This window comes from Salvelinus alpinus, chromosome 2 (genome assembly GCF_045679555.1).
Source record: "Salvelinus alpinus chromosome 2, SLU_Salpinus.1, whole genome shotgun sequence".
In the NCBI taxonomy this organism is placed as follows: Eukaryota; Metazoa; Chordata; class Actinopteri; order Salmoniformes; family Salmonidae; genus Salvelinus; species Salvelinus alpinus.
In genome coordinates, this window is record NC_092087.1 from 55265770 (window position 1) to 55281099 (window position 15330).

Genomic DNA, 15330 nt, shown 5'->3' on the forward strand with positions numbered 1-15330 from the left:
GGCTCTAATCTGTGGATTTCACATGACTGGGCATAGGCCCACCCACTGTGGAGTCAGGCCGAGCCAATCAAAATGAGTCTTTCCCCACAAGAGGGCTTTATTACAGACAGAAATACTCTGCGGTTGAGAGGCTGGTTGGACTTACTGACAAATTCTCTAAAACGAAGTAGGAGGCGGCTTAAGGTAGAGAATTTAACATTAAATTCTCTGGCAACAGCTCTGGTGGACATTGCTGCAATCAGCATGCCAATTGCATGCTCCCTCAAAACTTGAGACATCTGTGGCATTGTGTTGTTTGAGAGAACTGCACATTTTAGAGTGGCCTGTTATTGTCCACAGCACAAGGTGCACCTCTAATGTTCATGCTGTTTAATCAACTTCTTGATATGCCACACCTGTTAGGTGGATGAATTATCTTGGCAAAGGGTAAATGCTTACTAACAGGGATGTAAACAAATTTGTGCTCAACATTTTTGAGAAATATGTTTTTTGTGTGTATGGAACATTTCTGGGATCTTTCATTTCAGCTCATGAAACATGGGACGAACATTTACATGTTGCAATTATATTTTTGGTCAGTATAGTTTGCCATTCAGCAATGTAGTTTCAAAATTCAGCAATGCATTTTTACATTCAGCAATGTATTTTTTTCACATTCAGCAATGTCGATTCGCAACGCATTGTCAGCTAGCCTACATTAAATTAAGTGAGCTTTGCATTATCTTCAATAATGATAATATATAATTTACATTATCTTCAATGTCTTGTCAGGGCTGTGTGTATATTGGTCCGTCCATAGTTTTTGAATTAGCAGTGTGCATTGTATAGATCTTTACCATGCACAACTACACACAGGCATGCACACACACTTTTTCCTAAAGAGGGTCCCCCCTTCCCCTTGCTCTGTCTGTGTGGCAGGGGGTCCTGATGTAGGATTGACAGCCAATTTCCCCAGTCCACGCTCCCACACTGTTATCAGGAGTATAGCACTGACAGCTAGCTAACTGCTATTCATTACCCTGTCATCCCTGGCCATGCCATCTGACCATGAGAAGCATACCGCTGAACTAGTCATGTTCTTATAGATAAAATCACTATTTAAAAAATAAATACATTTAACCAGGCAAGTCAGTTAAGAACACATTCTTATTTACAATGACAGCCTACACCGGCCAAACCCAGATGACGCTGCGCCAAATGTTCACCACCCTATGGGACTCCCAATCACAGCCAGTTGTGATACAGCCTGGATTTGAACCAGGGTGTCTGTAGTGACGCCTCTAGCACAGACGCAGTGCCTTAGACCGTTGCGCCACTATGGCTGTGTCTAAATATGTTCCTTGCCATCCAATTCTTGCTTTCTCAGTCCTTGTTTCTGTGGCTTGTCTGAGGCCAGAGCATAGAGAAAAAGGGGAGAGGAGGAGTGTCAATTTGTCAGCGTGCATCAATTCCCCAGGAGACTAGCCCAGGATGGTGTGTCCGCGTCTGTATCTGCATGTGTGCGTGCGTGTCTGGCCAGGCTAAGCGCCTGGGGACCAGTGTCCATTATTGATCAGGCCCATGTGTGTTTGACTGTACCTCTGGGGATTCTTCAGTCAGCCTAAAACCACAGATCTTCTGCACACTCTAGTTCTCCATTTATCTGCTTGGTCACTCTCAATTTTCTTCTTCAATTTCAGACTCTCTCTGCCTCTCACTTGGTCTTTCTGTCCCGGTCTTTTTAACGGTCTAGAATTGTCTTAGAGACATCCCTTTCAATCTCACTCCCTCTTTCTGACTTAGTCTCTCTCTGCTTCTCCGTCTTAGGTTTGTCTCTGTCGGTCTCAGGGCTGAGGACGGATTGAGAGCGGGAAGGAGAGAAAGCAAGAAAGACTGGGTAATGATAGAGAGGTGAACTTTGGGGCCAATGTGCAGGGGAGAGACTGAGAAAAAATAACAGAGCACAGGAGGGTCTTTACTGAAGAAACCCCCCCACCCACCTCAACATAACTCCGTCTTCATAAGAACCCAGCCAAACTGTCAAATGGAATGATCAACAAAGTATTTGGGGAAATATAGATGACCAATTACTGTATATAGAAAAATGCTCAAGTTCAACGTTCCTCATTTAAATTTGGCGCACATTCTGGACAAATATTTAGAGTTCGACCAAACAGACTAGAAAAGGCCTTCATAGAGCCACACAGCCCAAAAACTTCCAAGACCAACCCACCAACGAACAAAGAAATAAGCATAGGCAACAAAACCACATTGGGTCGTACGGCAGTGATGGCATATTTTCCCATTTTAATACATTTGAATAGCAAAACAAACCACAAAGCAGGCAGTGACCCAGTTAAGATAGAACGTTCTAATTAGCACCAAGGCCCCGTTCCACCATTGAATAATTTTAGAGTAGCATTTGAACATAGCTTGCTACATAAGTCAGAAAGAAATGATTGGCTGAATGAACGACTGAATAGCTTATTTAGTGTTCTACTACCAGATACTCCCCAGAAAGATGCTTTCAGTTTTCTTCAGAATGTGTGTTTTTAGGCAGTGGCTCCCGAGTGGTGCAGCGGTCAAAGGCACTGCATCTCAGTGGTGCATCTCAGCCGTCACAAAAGACACTCTGGTTCAAATCCAGGCCGTATCACAACTGGTCGTGATTGCGAGTCCCATAGGGTGGCGCACAATTGGCCCTGCGTCGCCCGGGTTTGGCCGGTGTAGGCCGTCATTGTAAATAAGAATTTGTTCTTAACTGACTTGCCTAGTTAAATAAAAAATATTAAATAAAAAGCTATAGGCAGTAGTTGACCCTGCATGCATTGAATCCTAAGATACTGTAACCAAAACCTGCTCTTAACACTACACAATATTCTCCATTAAATTTCATGTTCGTACAATGGCCCATTCTTAAGAAGTTTTGGCCATCCTATACAAATATCAGGGCAAAATGTGTGTAATGTGAGTGATTATAATATATGCCATTAAGCAGACCCTTTTGTCCAAAGCAATTTACAGTCAGTCGTATGTGTGCATAGTTTTTTTTTTGTATGAGTGGCTCCAGCGGGAATTCAACACACGACCTTTGACGTTACAAGCACCACTCTCTAGCAACAGAGCCACACACACACACAAACGGTTCTGAGTGCTGTTTCAAGACCCAAACATATGCACAGTTGCAAACCTGTCAAGGGATTGACCCACTTATGCCATTTCAAAGCCGATTTTATTTGACTGAGCAGGATTTTCTAGCCCTCAACATCAAAAGGCAGAGGCACCACCCATAAAGCCCCTTCCCCTCCCGTGCATAATACCCTCTAATGTTCTGTATTCAAGCAACGAAGCATCAGATTGGAAAAATTTTGATAAAGGGGGAAGTCACCTCTACTTCAACCCTGGAGCATCTACAGTCGGCCACGTGAAAGTCACAAACGGTCAAGTGGTGATTATGATTCCGGACTGTTTCTGCGGAGTGGGAAGCAGAGAGGGATGGAGATGACATTGGATGACAAGGAGGAGTGCGTCTTGTTCCCTCTCTTTGACTCGGGCCTGGCTACTGCATTAAACCCAGACATTGTTCACGGGACGGAGATGAAGTAAAGGGGGGAGAGAAAAAAAAAAGAAGAGGGAATCTCATGTCAAATGACATGATTTGATTACTTCTGCCTGCTTGTTATGACTACTGCTCCCTCGCTAAAGGAAAGTCACCTTGCTCTGCAAAGAGACTGCTGATTACATCACGGCTGTATGTATTAACTCTTTCAGATGCGAGTACAGTCATTTAGCAAGGACATGGCTGAAGACCAAGAATAAAGAAACTAAACTAAAACAGGAAATGGGTTAGAGGCAAAAGAAATGTATTCAAGTCATTCAAAAATTCATTTATTTCCCCAAGTTAATCGTAAGACATGAACAAAATGCATCAGCGATTCGTATTCCTGCAACTTTCTGCAGCTGCACAGTAATGTCCGTCTGTGTGCGTTGTGCTCGTATGTCTAGTCTACACTTAGTGTAGCCGTTAGCGATAATGCTAATGATAACCATCTACTGGTAGATGGAAAGGCTTTCCCAAAAACCTTCTCAATTAAATGTTAACTACAAAGTAGCCAATGCCTACCTGGCAGTATGATATCATGATCATTTGCGTCAATCCAGTGGCCATTTGTTTTGCTAACTCTGCAATCACATGAGCGCTACAGAAACACAGCTAACCTAACAACGTGGGCCACCACATATTACGGTCCCTTAGGGCAAAACTTGATGATACGCCACTTTCTGAAATTACCACATCCTTTTAGAAGCATACACTCCAGATTGGTGTCGAAGGCCATGCTTGTCTACATCTTACCTCAGGAAGTATTGTAGGCCACTTTCTACACCTATACTCAAGTCCTACGTCAATACTGTCGGTCTCTTGTCGGAGTAGTAAAACAGAATGACGCTAAATTCTCACCTCCACAAACACACGGAAGAACGTGTGAGGAGAATGGGTTTGTTTGCGGGTGTTGTTTTGGTCTATCCAGAGAAAAACTATTATTAACAGACATTTCACAGGTAAAAAAAAAGGACAGCAATCATTTTGTGTAACAGTCATCAAAAGGAATCCGTCAACTTGACCCAAATGATAACAATAAGACTATGTTAATGCCTCGCATGTTGTCTAGTTCTGTGGAAGCTTTCATTTCAGAGTTGCCAATTTCCCAGGATGTCCAGACACTGCCTAAGCTATCTTGTTATTGATACACCCAATCACACAGACACCTGAAAAATGTCAGACATTTCTACTGAGCGTGTCAGAGAGTTTCTCTGCACAACAAGGGAGTGACAATCATTGACGTGGGTAGCAGTTTCTCCCATTCGAAATTGGATGTCGTGAAATACGCTAGTAGTGGGACTAAAAGGTTTGAATGAATGTACTACTACAACCACCTATTAAAAACGCTAGTTAGAGAGCTTGGTGCTACCTATCAGGAGTGAAGAGAAACGGCTACTATTCAAACCATCGCACAAACACCGACAAGGACGAGGGCATTTTACACAGTGCAGTATACAGTAGATAACGTTGCCCACAGTACACAGTACAGAACGTGTCGTCAAAAAAATGTCACAAAGATTGAGACAAGCGAAATTCAATCCAAATAGTGCCTTTAATTCTATGGTCCTCAGAGTTGAGTGTATAAACTGCACAGTCCACCATTCCAATAAAACGTCTCTGAGAGGAGCCATATTTGGCCAATGAGATAAATGCAGTACATATGATAGTAGTGCTAGCCTCCCTTCCAGACCGTTACCTCACCGTTCAGACATTACCTCAGACTGCAAAAATAAACATGAGATTGACAGCCAAAGTTCCTTATCAAACCCCCTATTGTTAATTAAGATTTCGGATACGCTTAGAGGCCACTTAATCTACTGGCCCTAATGCTCTTCTCCACTCACAGTTTGATGCAGTTCAAATACAAAAAGTTTGCTTTGGCCATGGAGCCTGACTGAGAAGTGTGTGTACTGTGAGTAGGCTGTGTGTGCACAAGTCTCTGAGTGACGAAGTGGTTTGGTATTCTAAGAAGGCTAGGTTACCAAAACGCCCTGCCTTTGTCATGAGTTGAACAGGACTGCCAAAACGAGGTACATAGCGGCCATCATGGAGCTTGGTATGGAGCTCGGTTACACAAAATGCCATTATGAATCAATACACCCGACTGAAACCATACATGGTGAGTAGACGGAGCAGATTGAGCTCCATCATACTTTGCATATCATTTCCCTACCTCAAATCACAGGACACAGTTCAGGACAATACACTGCTGCCGTACCTACCTATTCCATCGCATGGTGTCCGTGGTTATTTATTGTTCCTAAAAAGACCCATCCTATAGTAAATGTGCAATGGGTTTTAAATGACACAATTACACGGTCTGGTTGTCAATGGTATGGGACTGCGGTTATGGTAGTGTCTAGACCAGGTGTGTGATGTTTAGTGAGTCTCTCTCTGCTTGCGGTAAAGTTCAGGTGCGTACACAAGGACACACACACACACAACTAACCCTGCAGTGTGGCTGCTGGTTACCGGTCTACTCTGGCTGATCATTTCCCTGTAATCTAATGCTCAACTGCTCATCTCCGGTTCGCTGTGGGAGTGTGTCTTTGTATGGTGTGGTGCTTTATTCTGTATCCTTGAACTGACTCATTAGTTGTCACACATATGTATTTATATATTTCTGTTTTCTCAAATTATGGAACCAAACAAAGTACTCAAACAAGTGTGTTTGGATGGGTGTTGAGAGTGAGATGAAAAAGAGACGGCACGGTGAAGCGACGTTTCAACTTTCAATGTCACATGCCCGAAATGCCTTTCTTGCAAGCTCTAACCCCAAAATTGCAGTAATCAATAGCAATGTAAAACTGAAATCTGTGTGCGTGTATGTTTAGGGAGTACAGAGAGTGTTAGTGTATGTTTAAGGAGGACATAGTGTGAGTGTGTGTGTGGGAGAGAGATGAGCAACTAAGTAAACACACAGAGGCAGGGCATTGTTGTGTTGGGCTCCAGGAGAGCTACTGGATATAGAAGGTCCATATAGTTAACCAAAACATCACTCCCTCATTCAAAATGACACGCTTGTCACGACTTGTCACGACTCTCCTTGTTCGGGCGGTGTTCGACGTCACCAACCTTCTAGCCATCACTGGTCCATTTTTTCATTTTCTATTGGTTTTGTCTTGTCTTCCTTCACACCTGGTTCCAATCCCATCAATTACATGTTGTGTATTTAACCCTCTGTTTCCCCTCATGCCCTTGTCTGAGATTGTTTTGTTTGTATGTGATGTGCTATTTAGTGTTGGTGTGCGACGGGTTTTGTACCCACTTTGTTATTTTGTACATTTTGGTCGTTTTGGAGTTTGGTCAGCATTTATTAAACAACTCCGTTTATACCAAGTTCGTTCTCCTGCGCCTGACTTCCCTGCCACCAACACGCACCCCTTACAACGCTACCATAACATAACATAACACTCCCTCAATCAAAATGACACGCTACCATAACATCACTCCCCTCCCAGGCAAATCTCAGTGAAAAAGTAGACAATGATAAGGCACATGCCCCAAGGCCACAGGCTTGTGTGATTGAAGCACTGTTTAAAACGGTGCTCAAAATCATAGGCCTGGCTGAGTGCTGCTACCAGTATAATGGCCGTGCTGAGAGTCGAGGGTTAAAAAAAAAAGTTCCTCTATGATAACCTGTGAGAGCGACCCGCCGGACAAATGTCTGATTTAATGTTTCCAGAGCGTTTGGCTAACCAGGCAACGAGAAAGAGTAGAAGTGGAAAAGGGATTACTGAACCAAGAACAATATGTTGTTGTTTTCTATCACAATGATACTTGTTGCTATAGAATACATGGATGGGAGAATACATGGAAGGGAGTTAATGGAAAAAGGTCAGTGTTTCCCAATTGTTTCCTCAATGTTTGGCTTTTGTGGGGAAAAAGTTGAATAATGGGGTCAAGATGGGCAATAAAGAACATTTTTGGAATAAAACAGACATGGTTGCTGAGACATAATGGTGGTTTTCTGTGTAATTCAAACAGCTGCTTTGCCACAAGGGGCATGGGGAGAGGTTAGGAGGCGCTAACAGCTTACACACGCTCGCACACTACAACCCTCTGGGTTCCACCACAACAGCCTCCTCCCACGCATCCGCCTTCAACCCTCCCTCTCTCGCTCTCTCTCTGCACCTCCTCCCCTCCGCACCCCTTTTACCCACACGGCCAGCCTGGGAAGAAAAAAAATGTCCCTGATCCTATTTCACAATGTAATCAAAACACTTTGTGGGAGCTTGTCCTCGTAGGATGGGGCCTGGCAAAATGGCAACTTGGACAGGGTGGAATCAAGGAGGGGGATTCAAGAGGTGAGTTTACATAACCAAGTTCAGCATAGAAGGAAAATGTTTTATAATCCTTGGCTTGGCCAAAAAGGGCAATGGCGAGGAGGAGAATAAGAGAAGGGAAATATGAAAACAAACGGATAAAAGCTACTGAAGGAGGGCTCTTTGGTCCACAAAGCGACCAAAGCCGCTGGTTTAATCGGGACCAGACGTGGACACTTTAAATAGCTGCTGAATGCGTTGGCATGCGGTTGGTGGATGTGGACTTGTCACCAGTGGATAGGAAACTCCAATCCCAGCCACTGAGCGATTTGTATAATTCAGATGAATTAGAGGAAATGTCTCGAAAAAGTCATAACAGTTATTTATGTTGCCACAATGGGCACTGCCCGGTTTACAATTGGACTTTCTACCAAAATAACATCTGAAATCACGTTCTGGCAGATCTGGGCACGATGTCTGCTTCCTAACGATGTAACGATTCACCGATAAACATTTGAACCTGGGTCTGATGCGTAAGATAGGACTGTGCCAGTCTGCAGACCCCCAGACTGACTCAAACGTAGCATGCGTCGGTCAGAAAATCGATTCAAATGTTACAAAATCAGAGTCACATTTTTGTTGTTGTTGCTCATAGTACTTTCTTTCTACCTTCCCGAAACTGATGCGTCCTCCTTCAGGTGTCAAATTAAGCGTGTAACTGTGTTGACAGTCATTGATCTACAAGTACTTTTGCATGCTGAATAACCCCAGGCAATAGCAGTAGCTTAATCAAACTGTGCCCAGCCTTACATGCTGAACAACCCTACACACATCTGCATGGCACCTTCAGCCATTCAAACGGCTTGCGAGATACAGTATTAGGCTTTATTAGTTGAGTGACAGCCTATGTAATTTGCTAAGTTATTGTCATCTGTGTGCTGTGGAAAATGGTGTTTTACCCGGAATAAAAGCAAGCTACCAGAGACAACTCTCATCTGGTTATACTAGGCTACCTGCTAAATGGGGCGAGCAATATATTTTATTTTGATTGTTCAGGTTCACCATCAGCAATAGTTTTGCTAGATTTGCTTTAAAAACAAATCAGTGTCTATGATCAGGGTAAAGTTGATCATTTCAAAACCAGGACCGCAATCACTTTGCGAGGCGCACTGCATGCACAAAGCAGCAGAAAAGAAACTCACTAAAAACGTCCAAACTAATATTCGATTTTGAGAAGGAGGTGAAATCCAAAGTTGTGCTATTTATTGGCTATGCCATAGCTAATTTGTAGATGATAAATACTGATACATTACTAACTCAAACACTAAATCTGCAAAAGTCAGTGGGTGAAGCTGATTTCAGAAGTGGGGGGACAAAACATACTACATTGCCCCCCTAATCTGACAGAGGTAGTGGGGTGGTAGATGCCTAGTCACCTTTGTGACTGAGATCAGACCCCTACATAATACATACACATACATAATTTACACAGAAACACAAGTTAGGTCAGACAGATCAAGCTCAGAGAGGCCCAGCTCGTGAGCTCCATCAGCAGAATGGAAAATAAATGTGTTTGTGCAACAAAATGTAAAGTGCTTCGGATGGAATCACATTGATTCATACTCTAATCAAACCGAATTGTTTAAATTGTATCATTCCTGTATTGTAACAGAGCCCATGTATCGAATCGTCCTCCGGAAGTTGTCATAATTACTGTGTAAGTCTATGAAAGGGGTTGAGAACCATGAGCCTCCTAGGTTTTGTATTGAAGTCAATGTACCCAGAGGAGGACAGAAGCTAGCTGTCCTCTGGCTACACCATGATGCTACCGTACAGTGTGCTGCTGAGGCTACTGTAGACCTTCATTGCAAAACAGTGCGCTTTAATAGATGATTTGGTGACGTGAATATATTTAGTATTTAGTATAGTTTTTTCTAACAAGGATAACTTTAATTTTTCACTATTTGTTTTAAAATTCACTGAGGAGGATGGTCCTCCCCTTCATCCTCTAAGGAACCTCCACTGTGGGACAGTGAGGCATTTTTCCTTCTTTGGGACCTATACTCCAAATGTTTGGATTTGAAATCAACAGCTTTCATTTGAGGGTATTTTCATCCATATCGTGTGAACCGTTTATAAATTACAGCACTTTTTGTTTATATTTTCTCCATTCTAGTGGACCAAATGTATTGGGACAAATTCACTTACATGTGTAGTAAAAACTTTTGTATTTGGTCCCATATTCATGGCACGCAATGACTACATCAAGCTTGTGACTCTACACATTTGTTGGATGCATTTGCTCTTTGTTTTTGGTTGCGTTTCATATTCATTTTGTGTGCCCAATAGAACTTAAATGGTAAATAATGTCATTTTGGAGTCACTTTTTTTGTAAATATGAATAGAATATGTTTCTAAACACTTCTACATTAATGTGGATGCTACCATGATTACGGATGGTCCTGCATGAATTGTGAATAATGAGTGAGAAAGTTAAGACACACAAATATCATACCCCCAAGACATGCTAAGCTCTCAACACTACTATAACAGGGGAGGTTAGCATTATAATTATTTTTTTGGGGGGGGGTGATATTTGTGCGTTTGAATCTTTGTCGCACATCCTTATTCACAATTCACAAAATAATCTGAAACAAAACCAAAACAAACAGCAAATGCATCCAACAAATTTGTAGTCAAAGCTTGATGTAGTCATTGTGTGCTATGAATATGGAACCAAATACTTTACTACACATAAGAGAATTTGTCCCAATACTTTTGCTACCCTAAAAAGGGGGGACTATATATAAAAAGTGCTGAAATTTAACGGTTCACCCGATATTGATAAAAAATACCCTCAAATCAAAAGTTGACAGTCTGCACTTTAACCTCATGGTCATCGTTTGAGTTGAAATCCAAACTTTCAAAGTATAGAGACAAAAATAAGAAAAAATGCTTCACTGTCCCAATAATCACAGAGGACACTGTACATACAGTTTATAAGATTGAAAATAACTGCAAATAGAGAAATGGTAGAGGAGGACAAGGCGGCCATGTTTTACTGTGTGAACATGCCCTTCCAATACCACAGTATTCCTTCCTGTCAGTCCATGCATCCGAAACAGACAGAGCCTTAGGGCTCGTCCCTGTAGAATTACAAGTTGTACTGTTCCTTCACTTACATTCCAAACGTGCCGGAATTACACTTCCTGGTTCCCCATTGTGTACCTGTTCAAAACAAAAGGATGGAGAAGAGAGGAGATTAAAGTTAAAACCAAAAAGACTGTTGATGATTAAAACATGCAAATGTTGTTCAGGTCAACACTACCTATGCGTGGTTAAGCATAATAAGAAAAACATTTCATTTAACTAGTAGCAAGCAAAATTACTTGCTACTAGGCTACAGCATATCCCATCATGCATTCATCATTATCATATTGCTAAAAAGGCTAAAAGAGGAATTACTTGAATGCTACTACCTATGGAATTAAAGTGCATTCGTAAAGTATTCAGACCCCTTGACTTTTTCCACATTTTGTTACGTTACAGCCTTATTCTAAACTTGATTAAATTCCCCCCATCAATCTATACACAACACCCCATAATGACAAAGCAAAAAGGTTTGTAGAATTTTTTGGAAAAGTATAATGAAAAAATGAAATATGAGATTTACATAAGTACCCTTTACTCAGTACTTTGTTGAAGCACCTTTGGCAGCGATTACAGCATCGAGTCTTCTTGGGTATGACACTACAAGCTTGGCCCACCTGTATTTGGGGAGTTTCTCCCATTCTGCTCTGCTTATCCCCTCAAGTTTTGTCAGGTTGTATGGGGAGCGTCGCTGCACAGCTATTTTCAGGTCTCTCCAGAGATGTTCGATCGGGTTCAAGTCCGGGCCACTCAAGGACATTGAGACTTGTCCCAAAGCCACTCCTGCGTTGTCTTGGCTGTGAGCTTTGGGTCGTTGTCCTGTTGGAAGGTGAACATTCGCCTTAGTCTGAGGTACTGAGCGCTCTGGAGCAGTTTTCATCAAGGATCTCTGTACTTTGCTCTGTCCATCTTTGCCTTGATCCTGACTAGTCTCCCAGTCCCTGCCACTGAAAAACATCCCCTGAGCATGATGCTGCCACCACCATGCTTCACCGTAGGGATGGTGCCAGGTTTCTTCCAGACATGACGCTTGGCTTTCAGGCCAAAGAGTTCAATCTTGGTTTCATCAGACCAGAGAATCTCGTTTCTCATGGTCTGAGAGTCTTTAGGTGCCTTTTGGCAAACTCCAAGCGGCCTGCCATGTGCCTTTTACTGAGGAGTGGCTTCCGTCTGGCCACTCTACCATAAAGGCCTGATTGGTGGAGTGCTGCAGAGATGGTTGTCCTTATGGAAGATTCTCCCATCTCCACAGAGTGACCATCGGGTTCTTGGTCACCTCTGACCAAGGCCCTTCTCTCCCGATTGCTAAGTTTGGCCAGACAGACAGTTCTAGGAAGAGTCTTGGTGGTTCCAAACTTTTTCCATAAAAAAAAAAATGGAGGCCACTGTGTTCTTGGGATCCTCCAATGCTGCAGACATTTTTTGGAGCTCTACGGACAATTGGTTTTTCTCTGACATGCACTGTCAACTGTGGGACCTTATATAGACAGGTGTGTGCCTTTCCAAATCATGTTCAATTAATTTAATTTACCACAGGTGAACTCCAAGTTGTAGAAACATCTAAAGGATAATCAATGGAAACATCGTGCACCTGAGCTCAATTGAGTATCATAGCAAAGGGCCTGAATACTTATGTAAAGAAGGTATGTTTTAGTTTTTTATAGATTTGTAAACATTTATAAAAACCTGTTGTTTTCGCTTTGTCAATATGGTGTATTGTGTGTAGATTAGAGGATTTTTATTTCTTTAATCTATTTTGGAATAAGGCTGTAATTTAACTAAATGTGGAAAAGGTTAAGGGATCAGAATTCTTTCCGAAATATTATTTTCTGCTGGCTGGACCTAAACCTGTTAAATGTTTGGCTTGAATGATACATCATCCTGCTGCCTAGGTGAAGCCTACACAAATAGGGCAAGGCAGCCTTTGTCGTCGATGACAACAAAAGCCATGCTGAACACAGAAGAGCAGAGCGTAACAAAAGGTATACAACTGACAACCACAGAGGAGAGGTCTGGCGGAACGTGAAATATGGCACATTGTAGTGCTTTTAAAAAGACTCACATGTCCTTGATCAGAGAATGACTGGGAATATTGAGTTATAACCAGGTCAGTTACCAGTTAGGAACGTGTCTACACATTAAGTTATCAACCAAACAAAACAGACGGAGTAGACCAGAGTGAAGCTCACTAGTTTCAAACAGACTATCACTTAACTACACAACGTTGTGATTTCGCGACGCCAAACAAAAGTGGATCAAAGAAGACTAACCAGACTAAACAACTTCAGAAGTCCGGTTTCCCAGACCCAGATGAATCTTATTCCCGGACCCAAAAAAATTACTTGCAATCACATTGTGGACTTCATTCATTCATCTTAGATACTTGTAAGGAATATTAATTCACTTCTCCTACCCAGGAGTTCAAAATGACAGCCATTGTCAAGGAATGCTGCCTGTATACCGGGCCAACATTTGGTCAAACCTGGGGACAATCTCCAGAAATCCCTCCAGGTTGTAAAAAGAGAAAGTGGTAAGTAAACTATATGTTTCTGCCCAGAGGTCTGCACTGCAGTAGCATCTGCTGTCTTACAATTCTCATTGCCACGATGACGCTTTTAAAACTCAGGAAACCCTGTGGCCTTCCGTCAGCTGAGCTCCGGCTCATTCATGGAACTTCTCATTCCTGGAACTTCCCATTCCGGGATCTGTCAGGTCTTGTTTTGCGACGCTTCCCCTCAGGTGAGGCAAGCACAAACGGAGTCGCTCAGTCATATAATGGGTTCATTTAATCACTGACCTACACTATGACAGCTAGGGCCTGGGTTGACATCTAAATGAAGGCAAATGGAGAAACCTTGGATACATATTGGATGTTCTTTGGGGGGGGGGGGGGGGGGGTTCTTCATGCGATTCGTTGGAGACCGAGCTGGGAAATAGTCATCTAAGATCTTGTTTGTTTTCTATATAGGACTTCCCAATCAAGGATTAGTAGCACAATAGTTCCTCAGGTTGAGCATATAGTCTATAAACAACCTTACCAGAAAGAGTAAGAGTGTGAGCCTTAATTATAGATCTACACAGTGCACATATTGACTACCTCTGACAGGTAGGAAATGGTATGTTGTAGAATTGGACCCATTAAGCTTGATAGAATTGTGTAAAGGCAGTTGTAAAACACCACAACACACTTTAATGTCAAGCTTAATGGGTCCCATTGTGGCCATGAAATGAACTGGACCCATTTCCACAAGACTTCCCAGCGTTTGAGACTGTACAGTGACTCAACTAGTGACATAGCGTGTTTCACTCACCCCTGCCAAAATTGGGGGTCACCAGCCTTAAACAGAGGGGTAATTGTACCCTTACACACACACTCTGGGGGTTGACATCACACTCATTGTACTGAAAGCCCTCTCAAACATTGCCGGGACTTTAAATAAACAAGGCTTTTTTTTAACCGGGCCGAATAGGGATGACTCGAAGTAAATCAGGTCAGACATACAGAGAAAATAAAATATTACTGCCACCACACGGCACTTCAGAAAACTAGTTGGTCGTAAACAGCTTGGGGGAAAAAGTGGTTTCTTCATAGCAGCTTGGAACCTTTAATATAAAAGGCTGCTGTAAGTAAATGGGACTTCAAAAGAGAACATTCTAAATGCATTTTCTATAATCATCAGCAAACTCAATAAAGTACTGAAAATGAGCATACAATGTGTTGATTATATGAATCATGAGATGTGGTATAAATCGCAACGGTTTTCCCGTACCAGCTATTTGCACACACTCTACCAGCTTCTCTATTCTTCCTCTGGCGGGGTTGGAACACACACATATAGCACATCAAAACCTGAGGAGAAATAGCACAACGTCATCAAAACCAACAATGCCACCATTTCTTGTGTGGTTAAGCTGTTGCTCTTAAACCTCCAATGACAGTGTTTCTTTGGCCACAGTGGGGCTATAATTAATTACAAAAAAATATACTGTTAGTTTTTTCCTCTCAAGCAGAAGATAAAAGGGTCCCAAATATAACTCCACGGCATCCTGTCCAAAAGGGCTTGTCCTCTCCAGCCACTTGGCATGCGGCTGATGCTATCCTAATTGCTTCCTTCCCGAACTAACAATATGTTATCGCCTCCCCAAACTCCACAAAGGTTATGCCAACGCAGTCACAGTCCACCAAACAAACATAACAAAAGGACCATTGAGGCTTCAGTGGAGGCCATTGAGGCTTCAGTTTATTAAATGAGAGTACACTATATAGCATCGTGGGTGAGTCAGGGAGGCCCACGGGCAATTAGTGGAGGCTACTTGACTTCATCAGAAAGATAT

General features: G+C 42.4%; 1 protein-coding gene across 4 annotated transcripts in view; it reads right to left on the reverse strand.

The window, feature by feature from the left end:
* Window positions 1-15330, reverse strand: part of LOC139565059 (plexin-B1-like) — a 122756-nt gene that overhangs the window by 80761 nt on the left and 26665 nt on the right. For 2 of the 4 annotated variants that reach the window (XM_071385095.1, XM_071385087.1), the window contains exon 2: window positions 11028-11073. The exons of the other annotated variants lie outside the window; for them this stretch is intronic. The gene's annotated coding sequence lies outside the window, so the exon portion shown is untranslated. The remainder of the gene's footprint in view (window positions 1-11027; window positions 11074-15330) is intronic. 4 annotated transcript variants of the gene reach the window in all.